Genomic DNA, 22,476 nt, shown 5'->3' with positions numbered 1-22,476 from the left:
TTTGAGCTGAATAGCATCAGTGATGGCTGAAAAGCATGTGCCTTGACATTGTGATCAGTCTGCAGCTCCACTCTGTCTTCTTGGCCATCACAGAATGACACTGAAGCTTCATGTTGGGGGCAAGAAAGACCAGAAGGACAAACTTATAAAGGACCCATGGGGGAGATTTTAAGAGGAGAAGCTGTATCTATGTATATATGTATGCATGTACTACGTGTTCATTCATTTTTAAATTACATTGGCTAAAAGAGTTAATTTCCCCTGAATCGTTAAGCACCAGATGGGTCTGCACCTTCCAAGGACTCTTTTCTTCTTTAAAAGCACAATTGTTGTTCAGTTTCTCTCAGGTGCAGATTCATTAGCTCTTCACTGGCTCTCCTTGTTTGCCGACTACTTGTGGAAAAAGCCATTTACCCTGGTGAATGTCAAGGTTAGTGCAAACTGTCCTTGTCATCAGTCTCTCTGGCAGAAGGTCAGGGATAAGCTTTCCTCAAATGGGCAGCGTCAAACAAAGCACAGACAGACTTAACTCACCAAAAGGAAGAAAAGAGGCCTCTAACGGAGTTGATAAACATTCCTGTGGGCTTTGAGGACAAAAATTAACTCTTCCCTTGCCACTTGAAGAACTGCTAATGGGCAGATGTCTTATAATATCAGGATACTTTACAGAATAAGAGACTTGCTTACAAAGTACTGAATATCTATCTATATTTCTCCACACCTATATATTCATCTATCTGCTTATCCATCATTTGTCATCATCTCAATTGTTTAACAAAGTATTATGCCTCTCTGAGTGTACAATTTGGGTGTACATCCCCTTATCCTAGCTTTTCTTTGATTTTTTTTCATTTGTTTTTTAGCAGTTCCTCCCTTTAGTTCACTTCTATTGAAAAGTTGTAAATCACATATAAAGACCTACCACATTTTTGACACAGTCATATTTTAATTTATTTTCATACAATAATGCAAATTTGAATTGGACCATATTCCATCCAAAAACAAGTCATCCCACCTCAGCTTGATCATGTTTCATGAATGAAGCATCGCTGCCTCCCAGGAAGACTGTTCCCACACAGGGAAGCCCAGATCTTTGCTTTACACTTGGCTAAAATTGATCTTTGTGCAAGTCTACCCTGTTGATTCAGGTTGTTCTGTCAAGTATGATAAAGAGGGCCAGTCCCTCCTCAACACAACAGCTCTTCAAATATTTAGAAGAGTAACCATGAAGCAGGCAAGATTTTTTATTTTCTTCTCTTCACTACCTAGCCATATCTTTCTTACATGGATTGATTGTCAAGCAAGGCATTTTTCTCTTTGTGCTCTTCTGACTGAATATTAGATTCTGCAGTGTGTCTTTATCCCCCCCTTTTTTTTGGTACCAGAGATCCAACTCAGGACCTGTGCTTGCAAGGCAGGCACAGTGCCACTGAGCTAAATCCCAGGCCCCTACAATATGTCTTTAAAACATGGGATTAAAAAATGTAAAGTATATTTCAGATACTGATAGATGATGAATTATATATATGTCATATTTTATATTTTAGATATTATTCTTCTACTACATCAATTCCTACTTGACTTTGCTGCTAAGTCAATTAATACCCTAAGCTTTTTACACAAGCTTCACCTATGCAGATTTCCATTTGTATCGTATATTAAACTATCACATCCAATTTTTAACTTAGTTGTTTGCTATCCACAATCATTCTCCTATTATATTGATGTGTGAGTGTTCATGATATTCTTCCAGAAAATTTCTGGAAGCCCAATATACTATACTGTCTTATATACACCATTTGTTTGGCTCTCACTTGCTCGTGGTTTTGCTGAGAAATTTTGTTTTTCTCATTGAGATGTATCTCTAATTCTTGATCAAATAACTATAATTCTTTACATAATTTTAGTGGTACAGACACTTTTTCGGCATAATCATTTCTGCTTTTTAGTCTTTAAATTCAGAATCATTAGAAATAAATGCTGGTTTTTACTCTTGGTAATATTTGTACTGCATGAGTAAGCTATGATACTGTATTGAGGTACATTTTATATCCTTTATATTTTGTTTTTTATATAATCTTGTCTCTGTTTCCTTGTGACTTTTCCAAATCTCTTTCTGGAATTTCATTCTTATAGATTTATTTTTCCCATTGCTTCTAGAATTCCTCCATGTCATGTAATTATGTGAAGGATAAAAAATGCTTTCTATTTGCCTTCTTTCCTGGCAAGGAGGCCATCTATCATTTATAATACATGCAAGATTTGAGTACTCAAGAATTTGCCCACTACTCATATAGCAAGAATGATCCATTTAGAACTATGCAGAACATAAGCCCTTCATGAAAGTCTCTTGGTCTTAACAATCCCAGGAAATACACAGAGATACTCAACTTACCTGATAGATATCAAAGGCAAGAACTGTTCTAAACTAAGTATATTGTCCCTTTTGCTCTTATGCACACTCATGTTGCAAGGCTTTCCCAGCCGCCTTAGAGCCCAGGTGCTGAGTGCTCCAGTGCTTCCTCCCTTCCCTCCTCTGCTGGAGATGGCACAATCTGCACAGATCATGCACCTGTGAAGAGGAAAACAATCGGTTTCCATCATCCAAAAATACAGGACTGCTGGCACACAAACTAGTTGCTCAAGCTCCCTAGACTCCAGATGGGGCATCCTACTAAGAATGACACGTGCTTAAAACAGAAGTCTGTACTTTCTCCAAGTGTCCAGAATAACAAGGGAAGTAGGGAATAAAGAGATGGAGAATGGAATGTTGCTGAGTAGGTCCTTGATTCTTGTAATAAATATTGGTTAAATAAAGGAACATTTTTGTGTCACAATAGTATGACTCTGACATATCTACTGGAACAGGTCTTTACAATTTCACTTAACTAGATTTTAGAATGAGCTTGCTTATTTCCATAATGCAATCTGTGGGAGACTTTGTTGAGCACTGTATTGAAATGAAATATCAATCTCAATCTTTAAAAAAATGATATGTTTACAAGTTGAGACTTCCAATCAATGAGCATAGTATTTTCTCCATTTATTTCAAATGCTTTTTTCATCTCAATATTGTTTTATAATTTTCTGTGTAGCTATTGTATACATCTTTCATTAGATCTGTTCTAAATAATTTGTTTTTCTACTATCATAGTAGCTTATGTTCATATATTTTATTCTAAATATTGGAAGCTAGCAACAAAAATAATTATTGTTCATTTACCTTCTATACACAAACTTGCTATATCCATTTATTAATCCTAATAATTTATTAAAATATTTCTTCAGATGTTTGTGATTATAGGCATATCAGTTTTGTTAATGAAAATTTTAGCTTTTACTTAATTTTTATCTCTCTTTTTTTTTTTTTTACATCTTATTGCCTTGGAAATGATCTCCAGTAAAATGTTGACTAGTACTTAAAGTGGAAAACCATCCATGAACCAGTCCTAATCTTCACTACTTTTCAACATTTTACTGTTAAGTATGATAATTGACTCAGTTTTATTTATAACTGTTTTATCAGATGAAAGAAGTTCCTTTTAGTCTTAGTTTTAGATGTTTTATTTATCTGTTTATTTTAATAACAAACAGTAACTATTTCTAAAATTACCTTTTATGTATTTATTGACAATATTTTTACTCTGTCACTGAGATAAACTACATTAATTTTTTATTTTTTTTATTTTTTGGTACCAGGAATCGAACTCAGGAACTTGTGCTTGCCAGGCAGGTGTGATGCAACTGAGCTACATCCCCAGCCCTATATTAATTTTAATGTTAGACTTTGAATTTTTGGAATAAAGCCAAAGGGGTCATGAAGTATGACTATATTTACTTATTGTTTCATTCAGTTTGTTTTTATTTTGTTCAGAAAGTTTGTATCTCTGTTTATAAAGGACATTGACCTACAATGATTATATTTGTGATTGGTTGTCAGTTTTGTTGTAGAGGTTATACAAACCACATAAATTAAGTTAGAAATATTCCTTGATTTTATTTTTGTTTTCTGTTCTGTAAAACAGTATGTATAAGATTGCCATTATTGTCTCCTTAAATAACTGTTAAAATTAATTTATGAAGCCATATGGCCATACAGTGCGTTTCTTTCAACTCAAAGAAATTTTTCAGTAAGAAAATTGTTTATATTAATTATTTACACTCAATTTTTAAATATTTTCCTGATTTGCCTTTTTTGTCAGAGGAATTTTTCTAAGAATGTATTCATTTCATATTATATTTGAAATGTATGGCATAAAATTGCTCCAAGTATAAAAAGTTATTTGTAAAATCTGTGCTGATGTTTGTTTTCATTACTGAATTTATTTGTGCTACCTTCTTGGTACAACTGAAATTTGTCAATTTCAGTAAACATTTCAAATAATTAACATTAAGCTTTATTGCATATTTGTTCTTTCATTTCTGCTACATTTATAATTTTTTCACTTTCTTGAAATTTTACACAGTTCTTTTTCCTCTTTAATTACTTTATATTGATATATAGATTATTTTTCATTGCTATATTATATATGCTTCTAAATTTATAATTGTTTCTTTATATTTCTTTAGCTATAATCTGGAAGTTGAAATATTTTCATTATCATTCATTTCTAAGAAATTTCCTCTACAGTTTAAAAAAACTGATTAGAATATCCTTCTTAATTTCCAAACATAATAGCAATTCTCTAGTTATCTTTTTGTTTTTGTTTTCTAGCTTAATTTTCTCTATGGTCAGCATGACTAAAATCTTTTGAAATTTGTTTAGACTTTCTATATGAATCACCAGATGATCTGTTTTGGTTAACATTTCATGTGCATCTCATATAAATTCATATTCTGCAGATGGTGGACAAAGTGTTCTATATAAATTAGATATTGTTTGTTAATTGTGTTGTTCAAATAGTGTATATACTTACTATTCACTCTCTAATTTGTTAATATATCGCTGTGGATATAAATTTGCTTGTAGTTATGTCTGTTATATTTGATTTATTGAAAAGGGATAGAAAAATACAATGTGTGGTAATAAAATTTATTATAGTAAAAGACACATTGTCATCAATCTCCCTCAAAATACTCCCTTTGATTCAAGTACACTTTATCACCTGATTCTTGTCACTTTATGAAACAGTTCTAGAAGTACTCTCATTTAGTTATGCTGTCATGTCCTGAATCAATTCAAATATTTACCTTTCAAGGTCATTTTGATTTGGATGAAGAACCAGAAGTCACATAGTGCCAGATCTGGTGAATAAGGTGGATGAGGACAACTGTAATGCTTTTATAAATCCGCATTCTGTTAGATGGCCATTGGCAGCAGCATTCACCATGTTTTTAAGCATGTCTCATAAAGACACTCATGAAAGAGGACTTTTAGAACTGCTTCAGAAACTGGCAAGAATGATGGGTGTCTTAGTCACTTTTTCCTCATTGCTGAGACAAAATACCCTCTACCCAAACTTAAAAGAAGAAAAATTATTTAGCTCACAGTTTGTAGAGGTTTCAGTCCATAGTTGGTTGTCTCCAAGGCAGGGTGGAACAGCAGAGGTGCATCACAGAGGAGAAACAGTTCATGGCAGGCAGAAGGCAGCAAGGCTGCAAGCAGCAAGGGACAAAAGACAACCCCCTTTCTGTCCTTTATATTTTATCCAGGCTACCCACCCTTAGGGCCTTCCCATTATCCACTCCAAGAACTATGCCAAATCAATAGGTGGACTAATTTAGTAATCGCACACCCTTGATCCTAGCATCACATATTTAATCCCAGTATCACACAATCAAGATCCAGCCATCTCTGAAAAGCCCAACCTATGACCACATGGAATTTTGAGGTGACATCAAATATAAGCCATAACAATGGGATAAGTGTGTTCAAAGTGTGGATGGATGTTTTGAGGGGGCTTAGTAACAATGTGGTTTTTTACTATAATAAATTTTTTAATTTAAACATTTAACTTTTTTTCTGATCACCTATTATATATTTAATGTCCTGGTTTTGGTGAATATACAAATTCAAAATTATTTTTTTCTTTCCTGGTGAGTTGAAATTTTTGTCATTTTGAAGTGTCTATAAATTACACAACATGAATTTTGGTTACTGTTTGCATGGTATACATTTTACATCCCTTTATTTTCTACTTTTGTTGCCCTTATACTTTAAAGTCTATTTTAATTTGTACTTAGATGAGTTTTGTTTGGGGGCATTTACTCTACTTATATTTAATGTAATAACTAGTGCAATTCATTTTTAAGTCTAAAATCTTATTTTCTGTAAATTCATTTCACTTCATTTTGGCCTAGTTTTGGGTTAATCAAAATATTGGCTTTTAGGGTTTTTGGTGTTTTTTATTTTATTTTATTTTGCTTTTCATTTCTTCTCTTTATTACTTTGGTTGTTTTTTAAAACATTTTTTAGTAATTGCAATAGAAATTGGAGCATACATATTTGATGTATAAAAAATTAATATATGGTACTTGGACCTTTTCTCAAGTATTTCAAGGACCTCAATACACTTAACTCCATTTACCACTTTTTTATATTGATAGCTGCTATTGTTATATTTTAATTTGATGTGTGCACATATGTGTATACAAAATACATTATTCATTTTATTTTTTGCAGTCAATATTCATTTAGATTTACTTATATGTTTAACTTTTGATACTTACTTTTCTTCTTCATATGTTAGATCATTTAATTTCTTTTTAAAGGCTATAGTTTGGAATTTCTTTTAGTGAGTTACTATTATAAATTAGTTTACTTTGTTCTGAAAATATTTTTATTAGTAAGGATATTTCCATTATTTTTTTTCTTTTTTTTCCTTAAATTCTTTTATTGGTACATTTTAGGTATACAATACATTTACATTTATCATTGGGTACTTGTACCTGTACATGATGTATCTTGGTTCTTATTGTTTTTCCATTTCCATTATTTTTAAGTTAACTTTTTTTCTTTCAAAAGTTTGCAAATATGATTTCATAGTTTTTCTTCCTTCTGTTGTTTCTGCACAGAAATCTGCTGCCAGCTAATTGCAGCTCCTTTGAAAGTACTGCTTTTCTTTTTGTTCAAAGGCTTTTAATACCATCTTTGTCCTTAATGTCTTCAGTAGTCTTACCATGATAAAAATATCTCTATTTACTTGTTTTAATTGAGACTCATAGAGATCCATTTGTTATTTTTATTTGCATTTCAGGCACTCTGTCTTCAATATTATTTTTCCTCATATTCTTCCCACTTTTCATCTAGATGTGTCTTTTTCTTTTTTTTTTTTTTTTTATGTACCAGGGATCAAACTCGGGACCTTGTGCTTGCGAGGCAGATGGTGGCACCACTGAGCTAAATCCCCAGCCCTATCTGGATGTGTCTTAACATGTGTTAGAACTTCCTATTTGGTCAAGTCTTGGGTAATTTCTTGCAGTTTCTTACACAGTCCTGCACTTCAAATTTTCACCATCTGACTTGGCTCCAAGTTTACTAAATTTTTTTCAACTGTACCTAATATGTTATTAAATCTGAACATTGAGTTCTCAATTGTAATTTTATTGTTAAATTCTATAATCTGCATAGAGTTTTTAAGCATTTTATTGCTCTCAGTTCTCTCCACTACTCTTTGTTCCAATTCCAGTTCACTGGATCAGTTATCAGCAAATGCACTAGAGTAAAGATCGGCTTCAGGGCTGAGAATCTATATTTAATCTCCCCCACCCCTGCCCAGTGGTGGGATTGAATCCAGGGCCTTAGCACTTAATTATATCTTAAGCCATTTTTTAAAAATTTTAGAGATAGTATCTCTCAAAGTCACTAAATTGTGCAGCCTGATGTGGAACTTGTGATCCTCCTGCCTCAGCCTTCCAGAATGATGGGATTATAGCAATGTGACTTCATACTCTGCTTTATCCTTCTTTTATACTTTGGTCAAAGTTCTAATGTCTTACTACTTCTTCAATGTCTGCAAACAGATTTTAAAATTCTAAATTTTAAATTTCTTCCTCTTTTTTAGGCTTTTTTCAACAGGCTGGTTGACTTTCACTACATTTTCATCATTATCAGGATTGAAATCCAAAGTGGATTGACTTTCAAATGCTTTTCTAAGGTATTGATTTAGTCAGTATTTCTAGCTGCTCTTGAGTCAATTTCTTGAGATAATATTTTATTAATGTATCCATACAGCATTAATAACTATTGTTTAATGGTACACATGTTCTTTCATTTATATTTTAAAGATATCTTTCATTTTTACACTTATATCCTCTGTCACAAATTAAATGTAAATGTGTTATTTTCTATATCAAACTTGCTAAATTTTGATATATAGGTGACATAGATACATATATGTATTTTCAAAGCTATCACTGATCAATCACGCTTTTAATTTTTTGTACTTTTTTATTTGGGTTAGGAATAGGGCTAAAAGAGGAAGAGGAAGAGGGAGGGGTCAGAGAAAGGAAAGAAGGGAATGGAATTAATATGAGAAAATGAAAAAATGGAAACAAAGTCTATGTAAATAGGGAGGAGTAGAGGGGTTGAAGGGAGGACAGGGGAATGGGAAAAAATAAGAAGCAAGACATATTATGTAAAGGTATAAATTTCCAATGATGAATGTCATTATATTATATACCGAAAATGTACCAATAAATTTAATTAAAAATGAGTGGAAAAATTTTATTTACTCTTCTACTTTGTGGAAGATATTTTGTAAAATCCATACTAATTCTTCATTGAAGGTTTGATAGGTTCCTGAGTGAAGCAATCTGGATCTGAAGATTCCTCTTTTGGAAGTTATTACACTACATACTTGGCCTCAATAGTTCTCTTAATGGGGAAAAAAAAAGAATTTGCTTTGTTCTTCTTTCCCTACATTCTCAAGTTGAAAACTCAGATTACTATTTGAGATGTTTTGTCTTTTCTGATGTAACTATGTAATGCCATAAATTTCTATCTCATCACTGTTTCATCTGTATCTCACAAGTTTTGATATTTTGTGGGGTTTTTTCCACTTACTTTAATCTTTTTCTTTAATGCTTATGAGAATTTCTCATTAACCCATGACCAATTTTGAACAGTTTCATTTCTAAGTACAGTAGTTTGGTAATTTTTCCATTATTACTTAATTATTAGATTGTCATGTTGGTTATGAGGTTGCTTGGTGGTCAGAAAACATACTTAGTGTTATTTCAGTCCTTTTAAACATTTTCATGTTTGTTTTGTGCCCCAGTACATGGTCTATCATAGAATCTATTACATAAATATTGAAAAAGAAATTATATTCTCTTGTGTTGGGTGAAATGATCTGTAAATATCTAAAAAAAAACTATTGAGATCGTCTATAAACTCACTGATTTCCTTTCTATTTGTATTATCAATGAATGAAAGAACAATGTTGAAATATCTAACTGTAATGTTGATTTTACCTATTGCTGTTGTTTGTTCTATCCCTGTATTTTCAGCTTTATTGTATGGTACATATACATTTAGGATTGCTGTGTCTTTCTTCTTGGTATTTTGAGCTATAAGTCATTACATAATATCCATTTCTGAGTCTGATAACTTTCTTTGTTGTGAAATCTAATTAATATATCAACATATCCACTCTTGCTTTCTTCAAATTAATGTTTGTATGATAAACTTTTTCTCTTATTATACTTTGAGTCTACCTGTATCAGTATATTTTGTGAAAATTTTTAGACAACTTATCATTTGACCGTTACTTCTATCCACTCTACTGATCTGTCTTTTAGTTTGTGTGTTTAGACTTTTAATATTTAATGTAATTGTTGATATTTTAGGACCTCAGTCTGCCTCTTTTGCTTTCTGTTTGTTTCTTGTATTTATCTTTTTCCTGTCTTTTGTGGATTAACTTTATATTTCTATATTTCAGTTTTGATTTATACACAATGGTTTGTGTATATATTTTTATAGTTTTAGTGATGGTTCTAGGTATGTAGCTACTTAGTAGAGTTTGCCTGTGTCACTATTTACCAGTTTCAGCAAAGCATAAACATTATGTTTATGTGTCCTTTCTGTTTCATATTAGATAATTTTCTCAAATGTTCCTCCTATATATAAGATATGATCATACATGCAATGAAGGCTTAAATTTTCTAAAAATGTTATCATAAAGGATGCACTGCCATTAATCCTCCAAATTACCCATATCTTACTTTGCAACCTCTTGTCTCATTATTCTTGCCACATTTTAAAGTAGTTCTGGAAGTTGTTGGTCATGATTGCCTTTAGTTGTGTTGCCATTGCTCCATTGATGCCCTGAATTGATTGAACAGGTTTAGCTTTTATTGTTGTTTTGACTTGGGGGAACAGCTGAAGTCACAAGGTGCCAGATCCAGTGAATAAGGTGGATAAGAACATACCATAATGTTTGTTAGTTTGGCTTTCCATTGGAAAGCACTCAACAGCCGCATTTGTTGCATTTTTTAAATCACAACTTCTAAAGACATTCATCAAAGAAAACTTCCAGATATGCTTCAGAAAGTGTAAGAATAATGGTGTGTGCTCAAAGCAATGGGGAGTATTTTGAGAGGATTGATGATGATGTATCTTTTATATAAACATTTTTTTAAAATTTAAACATTCACCATATATTTTGATCATTGTGCATTGAGAAACACATTAGACACATATAATATATAAAACTAAAGGAGAGAAAGGAAAGAAGAAAATTTCATTTTATTTATCCATGTACTTGCTCTTTCTTATCTTTTTTTCCTAATGTTATAAGAGCTTTTATCTTTTTTTTGTTGTTGGGGTACGTTTGCTGGTGTCATATTCTCTTCATTTTCTTTCTTTTGAGACTATCTTAATTTCCCCCTTTAATATTGAATAAAGATTGATTTCTGGGAGTAACATCAGCAGGAAAAACAGAGTAAAGACCTCCAAAAAATCCATTCTTCTAAGTCAAGCAACAAGAACACTAGCAAAAGTAATCAAATAAATCTTTTGAGAACTTTAAGAAAACCCAAGAAATGTGCAGTCAAGAAAAATAGCTGGATCATGGTAAGAACTCTGTGGCATTTTATTTTGCTCTTTGCTCGTTTCCCTTTCTCTCTCCATAGTCACAGAACTTTGAAAAGAAATTAATCTACAATTAAGGTAAATTCGGGTAGATATGAACACCAGCAGCTTCACAGCCACTGGCAGGGAGAGGTGGGCTTTGAGTTTGCACCATCTCAAAACTCCTATAGCCACAAACCTGTTATTATCAGCCTTGTCTGGATGGTCCCTCAGAATCCCAACTTAGATGGAATGTCTTCATTTGACTATACTCAGGGATCACCCTATGAAAACAATCTTTTCTTTTGTGGAATTTTTTGAAAATAATTAGTAGTAAGTGTTTAATATGTAGCTGCTTTTAGTGGAAATAACAATTGGGGCAAACTCTGGTGCAATGTTCAAGGACTATCAGAGAGGAAATACATTTCAAGACCCTATAACAGAAAGAAAGAGGAAAGCCTAGACCTCTTGGCCCCACCTTCCATTGGAAAGAGTAATTGCTCTTTTTCAGATTTAACTCCCCCATATACCACTATAAACACTTCCAGGCTGCATGTGCTTTAGTATTGCAAAAGTTTTTGTTAGCATCCCATATGAAGGAGGAGTGCTCAGAAACCTCATGGATCAGGAAGGGAGAAGTTGTGTTTTACTGTAGCTGCATGTAGCTGATTATCTAGCAATGAATAAAATAATAGAAGACTACTCAAGGGTTTTTCAGAACAGCATCAATATCTTCAATTCTTTCTATGGATTTTTTTCTTCTATCCTTAACATTTGGCTCTCATTCTCTACATCTCCTTGGAGTTCGAAGGTCTAGTCACATTGAGCAAAAACTGTTGGCTGATGAAACCAAGAAAGGGAAAGGGAAGCTTTCTGCAGGCTTTCGCCTGGCACATTCAATACTTTAGGGGATATGATTAGAAGGGGGAAAGAGGAAGAACGGTGTTATCATTTTTATGGAGTGCCTCTAAAGCCACATGCCCTTATAAGTAGGTTTTGGGGAAGGTTACTGAATGAGGGGAGTGTGAATTAGCCCACTGATGAGTTTATAGCTTAAATGTGATTTGAGAGGTGAAGCCTGGATGGAGGAGATGGGTCAATTGGGACGCAGCCTGGAAGGGTAGATCTCAGTTCTTCTCCCTGCATTCCTCTCCCCACTTCCTGCCTGCCATTTCAGGAACTGTTTCTCCTCTACCATGCCCCTCTGCCATGCCACCCTGCCTTGGAGCCAGCAAACTATGGACTGAAACCTCTACAAACTGTGAGCCCCATGTGGATGTCTGGTATTGTGGCTCAGTGATGAAAGAAGTAACTAAGATAAATGGAAACCAGAAATATCTCACAACTTTTAAGGAAAATCTGAAATAGGCACAAAGTATCTCTGTATCTTTATCCTTTCTTTCTTAACTTTAAAATATATTATTCATAGTCATTTTCTCTCAAAGCAATGTCATTTCTCACCTCCCATTTTTTCTCTGTCATCCCAGACCCTCAAATTTCTTTTTCCAAAAATACCTTAAAACTGATAGTCAACAAATCTTAGATGACTTTTCATGTATACAAAAAGTAAGATTATAAGGCAGGTATGAAGCTCTGGAGATATAAAATCTTGTCCATTAATGTTTGAGTAGAAGAGAGATTAAGAAAGAAGAGACAGGGGGATTAGATTAGAGCTCCATTTTAATGGGGCAAAATGCTCTTAGTTTATCCTAAAAGCTGTTTTAGTTTTCTGTTAACCTCTTCATTAAAAATACTTTGAAATCTTTATGCCAGCTATTAAGAATTGGCCAACTGTGCTCACTTGAATCTGAAATTAAGTATTTATATACAAAATACATGGAAATAAATAAGCAGTAGACAGATATATTTCTTGTTTCTTAATTGGTATAGAGGATGATAAGCCCTGTGATTCCCACTTTCTCTGTCCTACTTCATCATTTATACTAATTGAAAGTGGAGGCAAAAGACAGGCAATATACAAATAAAGGAGAAGAATCAGGGAGATAAAACACATGGTCAGAGCTTATTGACCAGCTTGTTTCTCCTTTCAATCTTATCCAAATGATATTTTTTAAAATAACAAGTTAAACTTATTGTATGAATTTCACAATTCTATTAGGATATTTTTATCCCATGTAAATGCTATTAGTTCCACAAATGAACTACTCTATGTGAAACTGCTTGGAAAACTATAAAGCACTTTGCAAAAGAAAGAAAAATTATAATGTCCAAGAGAAAATAACATTATGCTAAACTAGAACCATAAAATTTTAAAGAGCCCACTGATGCAGGTCCAATTCTCAATATCACCCTTTTTTGTGTAAAAAGCCAAAAGCTAGAAAAGTATTGTTTTTGTAAATCTAATTTCTATGACTAATATTTTTCTACAATTAAATGTGTAACTTTCTTTTTCTAAGTTGTTTTCCCATCTTACCCGACATATTTATATCCCTTCTGTCTTCTTAGAAGTGCCACTTTGTGGGGTGGGGTGAGGTTTCGCAAGAAGTTTTAAAATATGCTGTTAATAAATGAATGGACAACTAATTACTTGCTAAATGCATTAACACAAATCTGGGTCTGAAATTGCTTCAGAATTAATTTGGGACATATGTGCACATCCTTGCTTATATTTACAGGGGACGTGATACATGGATTTGCATTTATATATGAGAAAGTCTTTGGCTTTTTACAAAAGCAAGTTATAAAAAAGAAATCTCAAGTTTATCTACTTTCAAATGATATTACTAAAAAAGGAAAAAAATTCTAAATTATGCTCCTTATATATTGATTTCATTCTCTTTTACTTGCTGTCTATCCTCTGCCTCCTCCACCAAATGTAGTCTGCATATGAAGGTAGGGTTATAAATAAGCTACATACATACCACATAAACAAATGAAGTAGTTTCCATCCAATAGGTCATAAAAATAATTACTTCAGAAACCTCATTGCTTTCCTAAAAATATGCCTTTATTTTCCTAACAATATACCAAACATCATTTCTTCCTGTTAAATAATGAGACCTAACAGACCAGTATTTTTTCAGTACAGAGATGGAATTTCCAGTTTAGTTCACGCAAGAGCTCTAATACAAACTGCCTTTTAATGCAGTGATAATTTAAAGGATCTGCCCATAGATACAGTATTTTGAATATAAACTATTTCCCCTAATGGAAGATAGTAATAGAGTTTCATTAGCATTCACATTTGCTGAAAAAATTATATTTTCCAGACAATTTTTTTTCAAAATTTAACTCCTGGATGATGACACTGAAAAAAGAATATGGCCAACTCCTAAATCACACAGGATCAGAGACATTAGTGACATTAGTATTTAACTTGACATAAAAGCACTTGTCTTTCCAAAGATGAGGGCTCCACTCTTTGCAGAGAATCTTAGGATAGAATATAAGTCAGTCTTTCCATTAGGCATAATTCCCAGATCATTGTAGGAAAATATTTTGGCCTGTTTGCTATATTCGTTCTTCAGTGGCCTTATCAGTCATAATCACATGATCTCAATCCATGCAATTCTAATACTGAAAATATTCTCTTTTTGTGGGTTCATCCTGCCTAATTTATAATATCTTCTAAGATTTAAGGGAGAAGAAGAAGGAGGAAGAGAAGAGGAGGAAGAAGAACAACAACAATCACAGCCACAACAACCAACACCACTTAAACCTCAGACACTATTCATCAGCTGAACAATCTCCTTACTGAAAACTGCATTAGTCTATGTTGTAGACCATCTTGTGTCTGATCAAAAATTCCTATGTTGGATCCCTTACCAAAATGTGACTGTATTTAGAGATAGGGCACTTAAGAAAAACACAAATAAAGGTAAATGAGGTTATAAGGGTAACACAGAATCCAGAATAAACAAGCCAATTGCAGCATACTTCACCTAAGTTGGTGATCATTCAGGGAATAAGCACATGACTTGTATCAAAGTAACCTGAGCCCTTTTATATGTTTTCTAAACTCAAGTAAAATAATGAAAGGAATTATTATGTAATCAGAAGATTTTAGCTTTTCACCTGAAGAAAGCTCCTTTATGGTAGGAAGGAATAAAGTCAATAGGCAGGTAAAGGTTCACATTTGATCCAGGGAGAAGGGAGGTGAAAGCGAGGAAAGAGAGCGATGATCCTCAGGGTCCTGGCACCACCGACTTTACATTCTCCTTTCACTCTGTATACATTCACTGGTATATTTATAAGTCATCCACCCTCCTTTTCTGCCTGTTCCTTTTAATTTGCTTCTCTATTGTTGGAAGTGAAAGAGTCCTTCTAGTTTATGATTATAAATTCATCTTAAATGAGAAAGAAATCATAAACAAAGAGTAAAATGAAAGATAAATAACATAAAACATGGATGCCCATCTTTTGCAGATGGGCAGGGGACCAAGAGATGGAAGGAGGGGAGGAAGGGGAGGAGACATAAAAGGAATGAAGGTGAGTTATGTACACGCACCAGCTGCTCACAATGGAAATGTTCTGCAAACAGGTACTCATAAAAATAACAAGTCGTAAGTAACATGAAAGCCAAGCCTAGTTCATGCCTACAGTCTCAGCATTTTGGGAGGCTGAGGCAGGATGCTGGCAAGTTCATGCTCAGCCTAAACAATTTAGTGATTCAGCTAGGCCCTGTCTCAAAAGGAAAACATGAAAAAGGACTGGGGATATAGCTCAGTGAAAAGGCCCTGAGGTCCAGTCCCCAGTACCACATGAGAAAACAACAGGAAAATTATTTTTCCTCATCTTTTCTCCCATCTTTGTTCTGCTTTCTGACCCTCATCCACTTTCCACTTGCTAACTCACCACCATTTGGAGACTTGGCCAGGAATAAAATGAGAAAGATGAAAAAGAAAACTTAATTGAAAAAAGCAAAGAATCAAATGCATTTCTCCTCACAGCTCTGAAATAATTTGAGTAAGACCATTCAAAATTGAGAAATTTAAATTAAAAAATAAAAAACCTAGGACATCTTGCCTAGCCAGCCAATCCATAGTTCCTCAACCCAAGCACCACAGATATTTGCTCAGGTCATCCTTCCATAGTATTCTAACCAAATATATTCATTAATATTCTCCTTTGGCAAATTTTTAGCATCTTCCTTTCATACGTCCCATATCCAGTATCCACAGAGCTGCTGAGAGCTCCACAAGCCTCCTTAGAAATATCCCCCTTGCCTCACGCTGCTCACTACCCATCGAATCCTCCTCTCCTTTCCTCTTCACTCTCTTCACCACAGGGACTGGAAATTTCATCCTTTTATCTCATCTATTATTCTCTATCAATTAAAACACATCAATTTTGTTCCCTCAGGGGTCTTCTCAGTGACCAGCAAGTTCTAATTTGGCCAAGTATAGCTGAGATGTCACTAGTCAGTAATGGCTCAATATTTTACTCTTCCAGAGAACATTTACATTTTTACAGTGGCCTTAAGCAAAGAGAGTTAGTCACAAGGGGATTGGTGATGGTAGGAGGAATGTAAGCAATAATGGGATCTGGGGGGTTCAGTACCCCTCAATTTTGCATGATGTACCGACCTTTAGGGTGATCTCATGTCCTCCACCAAAGAGCTTTCTTCTATCCTGGAACTATTTGCCTTTTTCTGCCTGAAGTGACCTTCCTTTCCCTCCCTCTGGCTGATACCATTGCTCACCTCTCCTTGCTCTATTTTTGCCTATGCCAGTGCCTGTAATTTTATTAACTCAGTAAATTTAGATTCTCCTAAAGAGCACATCAAAAGTTCAAGCCATGCCACATAGCCCTAGAAATAGTTCTTGAAACAGAAAAGATAAATCCAAAGTTATTTCAGGGAAGGACTAGCAAATGCCATCAGAGTATCCCTGGTCATTTTATTGGCTTTAATTGAATGAGTCCTCCAGAACCTTTGTTTTATTAGGGCCAGAGATAATATGGGGATGTAAAATGGCAGGAATGGGCCTCACAAGGAGCACATGAAAAATGTTGGTGCCTCTATTTTAGAGCCTTGAGAAATGAAAGTGTGTCTTTAGGAGGTGCTGGAAAGAAGTAGTAAACCTTGCCCCACAAACATTAGAGGAAGTGTCATGAAGAAGACAACGGAGACTTGAAAGCTGTTCTCAAATCTGAAGGCATAAGAGCCTGAAGTGAGAGCAAAACCATTGGGTATTCCTTCACTGGACAAAATAGGATCAATGGGCAAATGTTAAAACAGAGAAGACTTTATTTCATTTTGAGAGAGACTATCTAAAATGCCGTGTTGTGCAGCAGTGCAATGAGTTGCCTTCTAAAGACGCTGCTGGTTATATTTGAAGAGTGTAAATGGTCATTCACAAGGACCTTGCAGAACAATTTTTAGACTCCTTAAGCACTCTGATTCCACCATTATGGAAACCATCAACACTGGATTAACTGGCTGACCTACACAGGCACAACAGGGTTTCCTGTGAGCTCTGGGAACAGGGAGAGGAGACAAGTAACAGACAGCATGAAAGAGCCAGAGAAAAAAGCACGTTCAAACTGCCACCTGTTGGCAGTTTCAGTCTTCTGATCGGCTTCAGCTTGTTGGCCAGTCACCTGCCCATCCATTCTCTAAATGAACTATTCCAGCCGTTGAGTTCAAGTCAACAAGCACAGACGCTGTGCTGCTATAAATCATCGGTCCCTTCCTCCCTGAGCCCTTCAGTGGTAGGAGTAATTGGTTAATTGCCAGAGCTGTTAACAAGAATTAAGAATTCAAGGGAATTGGCTAGCAATGCAGATATGGTGCAGTATGGTTAGAACAAATGTGTTTGTAAAGGGGCAAAAATTTAGAATATGCACACCTAACTCAAAACAAATGGGTCTGAAGACCTCAATAACAATGCCTGACATGTACTGGGTCAGTATTTCACTTTTTAAGGCTCTAGCACATTTTAATTTTTTTCTCCTTGGCTAAATTCACTATATCTTCCAGAGGTAGGGTCCAAAGAATTTTCTGCATTCTCTGCATTTACATTCACTTTTAACGGAGTGCCTCCCAATGCATAATGTAATCTGAGCACCTTACTTTCTCTGAAACAATTATCCCTTCTCACATATTTTGATTGGCTGTCAAATAAATGAATGAAGAAGAATTTTTTACAAAGAATGAAGCAAATCCTAACACACTGCTGTCCATAAGAGCCCAAATCCACAGACTTGTCTCTCTTGAGAATACAAGTTTACCTTTACAAGTGCAGATATTATACCAGGCCCATGTTGGGTGGAACTCCTAAGCATTACTGAGCATCCTGCAGGTAATCCAGGTATGTTAAGCACCAGTAAGTCAAATATTAGCAATTCTTTTATGTGCACACCATTTTAGGTTTTTCAGAGTACCTTTTTATTTTGATGACATCATAAAATACACAGAACAGATGCTATGATGATTCCTATTTCCAAGACTAGAAAGTTGGTACAGAAAGTGGTTAAGTTATAAAGCTAGTTCTTAATCCTTAGATTTTCTATCTTCCACATCCTACTCTCATTCTTCCATATCCAACCTTGGTTCTCTGCTCCAAAAATCCATTGTTTCATAATCATAAAATTTCTTTGGACTTGTTCTTAGAATAGAACTAAAAAATGAGCAATTAGAGTAAATTACATACATACACCAGAAGATGTGTGTGTGTGTCTGTGCGTGTGTATGCATCTTAGAAGAATTGTGGGATATGTGTTTTGGAGCATTTTGGAGCCAGTCCAGTGTACATTTGTAGAGGAGAAATAGAAATAAGTCTAAGGGAAACAAAGGTCAAATGTATGTTAGTGAATTTACTAAGATGGGTAGTTTTCATACCCGCAAATGGTTAGAAGTGAGAGGCATGTGTTCGAGTCACCATTAAACCAAGACCTGATTTACCTATCAAGATCCACAAAAGATCTTGGAGGAGAATTTAATGAGAATTAAATAATATATTGTCAAAGCTGCTGGAATACAAACAGGTTGGACCATTGGCAGTCTTACCAATAACACTGAGTTGCTGTGACCTGTTCAAAGGTGGGCCCATTCTGTCCAAGGAAGAGGGAACACAACCAAGGGAGGGATAATGACTCCACAGCATAGTTAACTTACAGTGTTCTCATAAACTGCTATATAGATCCCATGTTTTCTGTAACAAGCAGGAGCTAAAATCCCAATAGGAAGAGCTGATTAATAAGAGAACTCCACTAACAAATATCTAAGAGTAGTGTTTTCCAGCTTCCAATGATCATTACTATCTTCACACAATCGAACTGAGACAATCACATGTCCAGATTTCCAAATTCAACTTGGTTTCATGGGATTTTTAAGGGTATCTGCTAAATAGCTAAATACAAAACTAATTGTGAAACATTTTATAACCATGTGTCTTCATCTGCATACCTGCTGTAACAAAATACTACAACCTGGGTGACTTAAACAGCAGAAATTTATTTCTCACAATTCTGGAGGCTGGGATGTCTATGTTAGGGTGCCAACATCACTTGGTTCCTGGAATAGCCCCTTCCCTCTTTGCAGATAGCCATCTTCTTTCTGTTTCCTCACATGATGGAAAGAGAGAGGAAAAAGGCTCATGGATCTTCTTACAGGGACACTGAATTCATTATGAAGGCTCCACCTTCATGACCTGATCACCCTCAAAGGGCTCTTCTCCAAATATCATCACACTGGAGTCTCAGTGTATAAACTGGAGGGAGGCACATATTTTCATCTGTACCACCATGTGTGTCTTCTCAAGTAACTACTTTTCAAATTATTAAGAAAAAATCTTTTTCTCACAGAAATTTTTAGTAAAGAAAGGAAAGTCAGACCACATGTTATTTTGACTCAGCTAATATTTTAATTTCAATAAGAAGACTAGCAGATTTCTTTCAAAAATTTCCAAGATCTAGAGTTACAGAGACCAGACAGAAGCAATCAAAGTATCCATGCTCCTAGGAAGTGCAGGGTTGGAAACTAGAACACTGGAATAAGGTTACACTGGGTGCAGTGAAGTCTGAGCTCAGCATAGAGTGTGAACTTACACTGGGAACAACTGGCTTTGATAAAGAGGATATTTAAGGTGGGAAGCCCTAGCCAGGCACTAGGTTGTACTTTGGGTATGATGGCTCTGTACCTCAGCCCAACTTCATGATACTTGTCTCTAAGTTCTGTGGAGAGCTTAGAAGACATAGCTTATTAATGGAGAAAGATACAGCTAAATACTCCTTAGATCTTGAGGATAGACAGCATTGCTTGAAGTCTCTCTAATTCTCTAGTGGTGAATAACAACAACAGAGAGGATGGACTTTATCAGTCCCTCATAAAACAGCCAGACACCTGGGGACTCTCTGAGCTTTTGGGTCTCACATAAAGCAGGGAACTGCAGAGCCCAAAGGGATAGAAGCCCTAACAGAAGACAGCGGATGTCTGGGTTGCAGTGAGAGACATACGCAGTGGCACCCCCAACTCAGTAGAATGGACTTCCTGATGGAGCTCCCACCGATGCTGGCTGTAAGAGGCACTCTTGGACCTCACACTGCCTGGGAGCCAGAGCCAGAGCAATAGAGATGCTAGGCAAAGGCTAGTGAGAAAGAGAACAGGTAGGTAAGAACATTCAAGCTCAACAAAAAAGTCTGTGCTTTAACTGTTCATTAATAAACATCTTCAAATTATATCAGTGTCTTTTTGACAAAACATTGGCCTTTACATAAATTTGTCTTAAAAGAACTTTGAGAAATAGATTCATGGGTAGAGAACTACTTTTGGCATTTGGTTAGGGCTGTTAGAAAGCAATGAAATCCTCAAATGTCTGTTGGAAAGGAAGCAGAGGCATGAACAGTAAGGCACTTAAATGTGAGAATCATCAGAGAAGAAAATGTTCCCTTCAGAAAAACCTCTGACTTTACTGTGGTTAGTGGACCTGTTCTGAAGAATCTTCATCCATCTGGGTTTTGTGTTTCCAGGACCTCCAGTTAGTACTTCCCCTTGCTTCACAGCCTTTTTCTGCTAGAAGCCTGTTTCCTAAAGGCATTCCTAGGGATTTCTTGCATGCTGAAAGCTAGTTCACTCTGTTTCCCATTTTCACTCTCAGAGTCATCCTGCTTGCCATTGTTTATATCTAAAATGTCCCCCAAAACCCCATGTACTCTTATGTGGGCCTCTGGGAAGGTGATTGGGTCATGCTGTGGGACACTCATCAGTGGACTAGTCCACTGGACCAATCACCAAGGGCATGGCCTGGAGTGGTACATCTCCCTCCCTTCTCCCTTGATATCTCTTTCTCTCTCTCTCTCTCTCTCTCTCTCTCTCTCTCTCTCTCTCTCTCTCTCTCTCTCTCTCTCTCTCTTTCTTTCTCTCTCTCTCTCTGGTTTCTCCTCTGCCATGCTACCTGCCTTGAAGGCAGCTGACACTATGGACAGAAACCTCAACAAACTGTGAGTCAAAATAAACCTTTCCACCTTTAATTTGTAGATGTCCAGTATTTTGTCTCAGTGACTTGAAAGTAACCAAGATGCTGCTCTAGTTAATGCAGAATAAGATGACAGAAGCCAATTCCACAAATTTTATATGTTCTCTGACATTTCCTGTGTTTGTAATTTCTCTTATGCTTTGGTGTTTCTCAAGGTATATTCTCTTAATTTCCCATTCCTAAATACAACTCATTGCCTTGGCAAGCCTGTGGAGAGTTGGAAGAGAAGACTTTGGCAACTTGGTTCTAGTCCAGGTACTTGACCATGACCAGTGCAGGGATTTGTTTAGCCAGTGCAGTTAGTAAGTTGATGGTGCTCCAAGAAGAAGTAAAAAGGGAGCCCTCTGATTGTGGAACAGATGCGCTAGCAAAGCAGCCTCTCTGGGCTAGACATAGGGCCCAGCAGCAGTGACAGAGAATCTTAGGGGATTGGTTTACACAGAGTTTCAAATCACACTTTGCTGAGTTTCAATTCTCGCTCTGTAAGTAAAGAACCAAGTTTGCTCCCAGTGCTGAGATTCTTGGCCTCCCACATGGAAACAGAATCACAAAGACATGTGTGTGTGTGTACATATAGGCGTATGCTTGTAGTCCAAACTCGAGAGAAAGAAAAAACTTCCCTAGATTTTCCAATTCCTATAAGGATTGTAGTTTACTATTTCTGGATTTGGATCATTGAGTTCCCTGGATTATTAAACATAGCAAAAAGCCATCTGCAATGAATCGGGCTTGCTCCTCTAATTGAGTCATGCTGTGAAGCCCTTTACTGTTTCCATCACTTCATTGCTGAATATTTTTTCAAGAATGATAGGAAATACATTTTTACTACTAATGCCACCTGCAGGTTAAAGAGAAACTGTTGCAAGATTCTTGAAATTCTGAAATCTTCACAGCACACTATTAGAACTGGCTCCAAAATATTCCCCAAACCTTGCCAGTCCACAGGAATGGAGTCTCATTTCATTCAGGATGTTCTGCATCAAAGATACGCCTTTGCCATCCCCCTCGCTTCCAGCCTTCTCTCCTCAC

Source organism: Heterocephalus glaber, unplaced genomic scaffold, assembly GCF_053883595.1.
Source record: "Heterocephalus glaber isolate CG9 unplaced genomic scaffold, H.glaber_assembly_v1.0 deba00001457, whole genome shotgun sequence".
Taxonomy (NCBI): Eukaryota; Metazoa; Chordata; class Mammalia; order Rodentia; family Bathyergidae; genus Heterocephalus; species Heterocephalus glaber.
Note: the sequence above shows the minus strand (reverse complement) of the source record.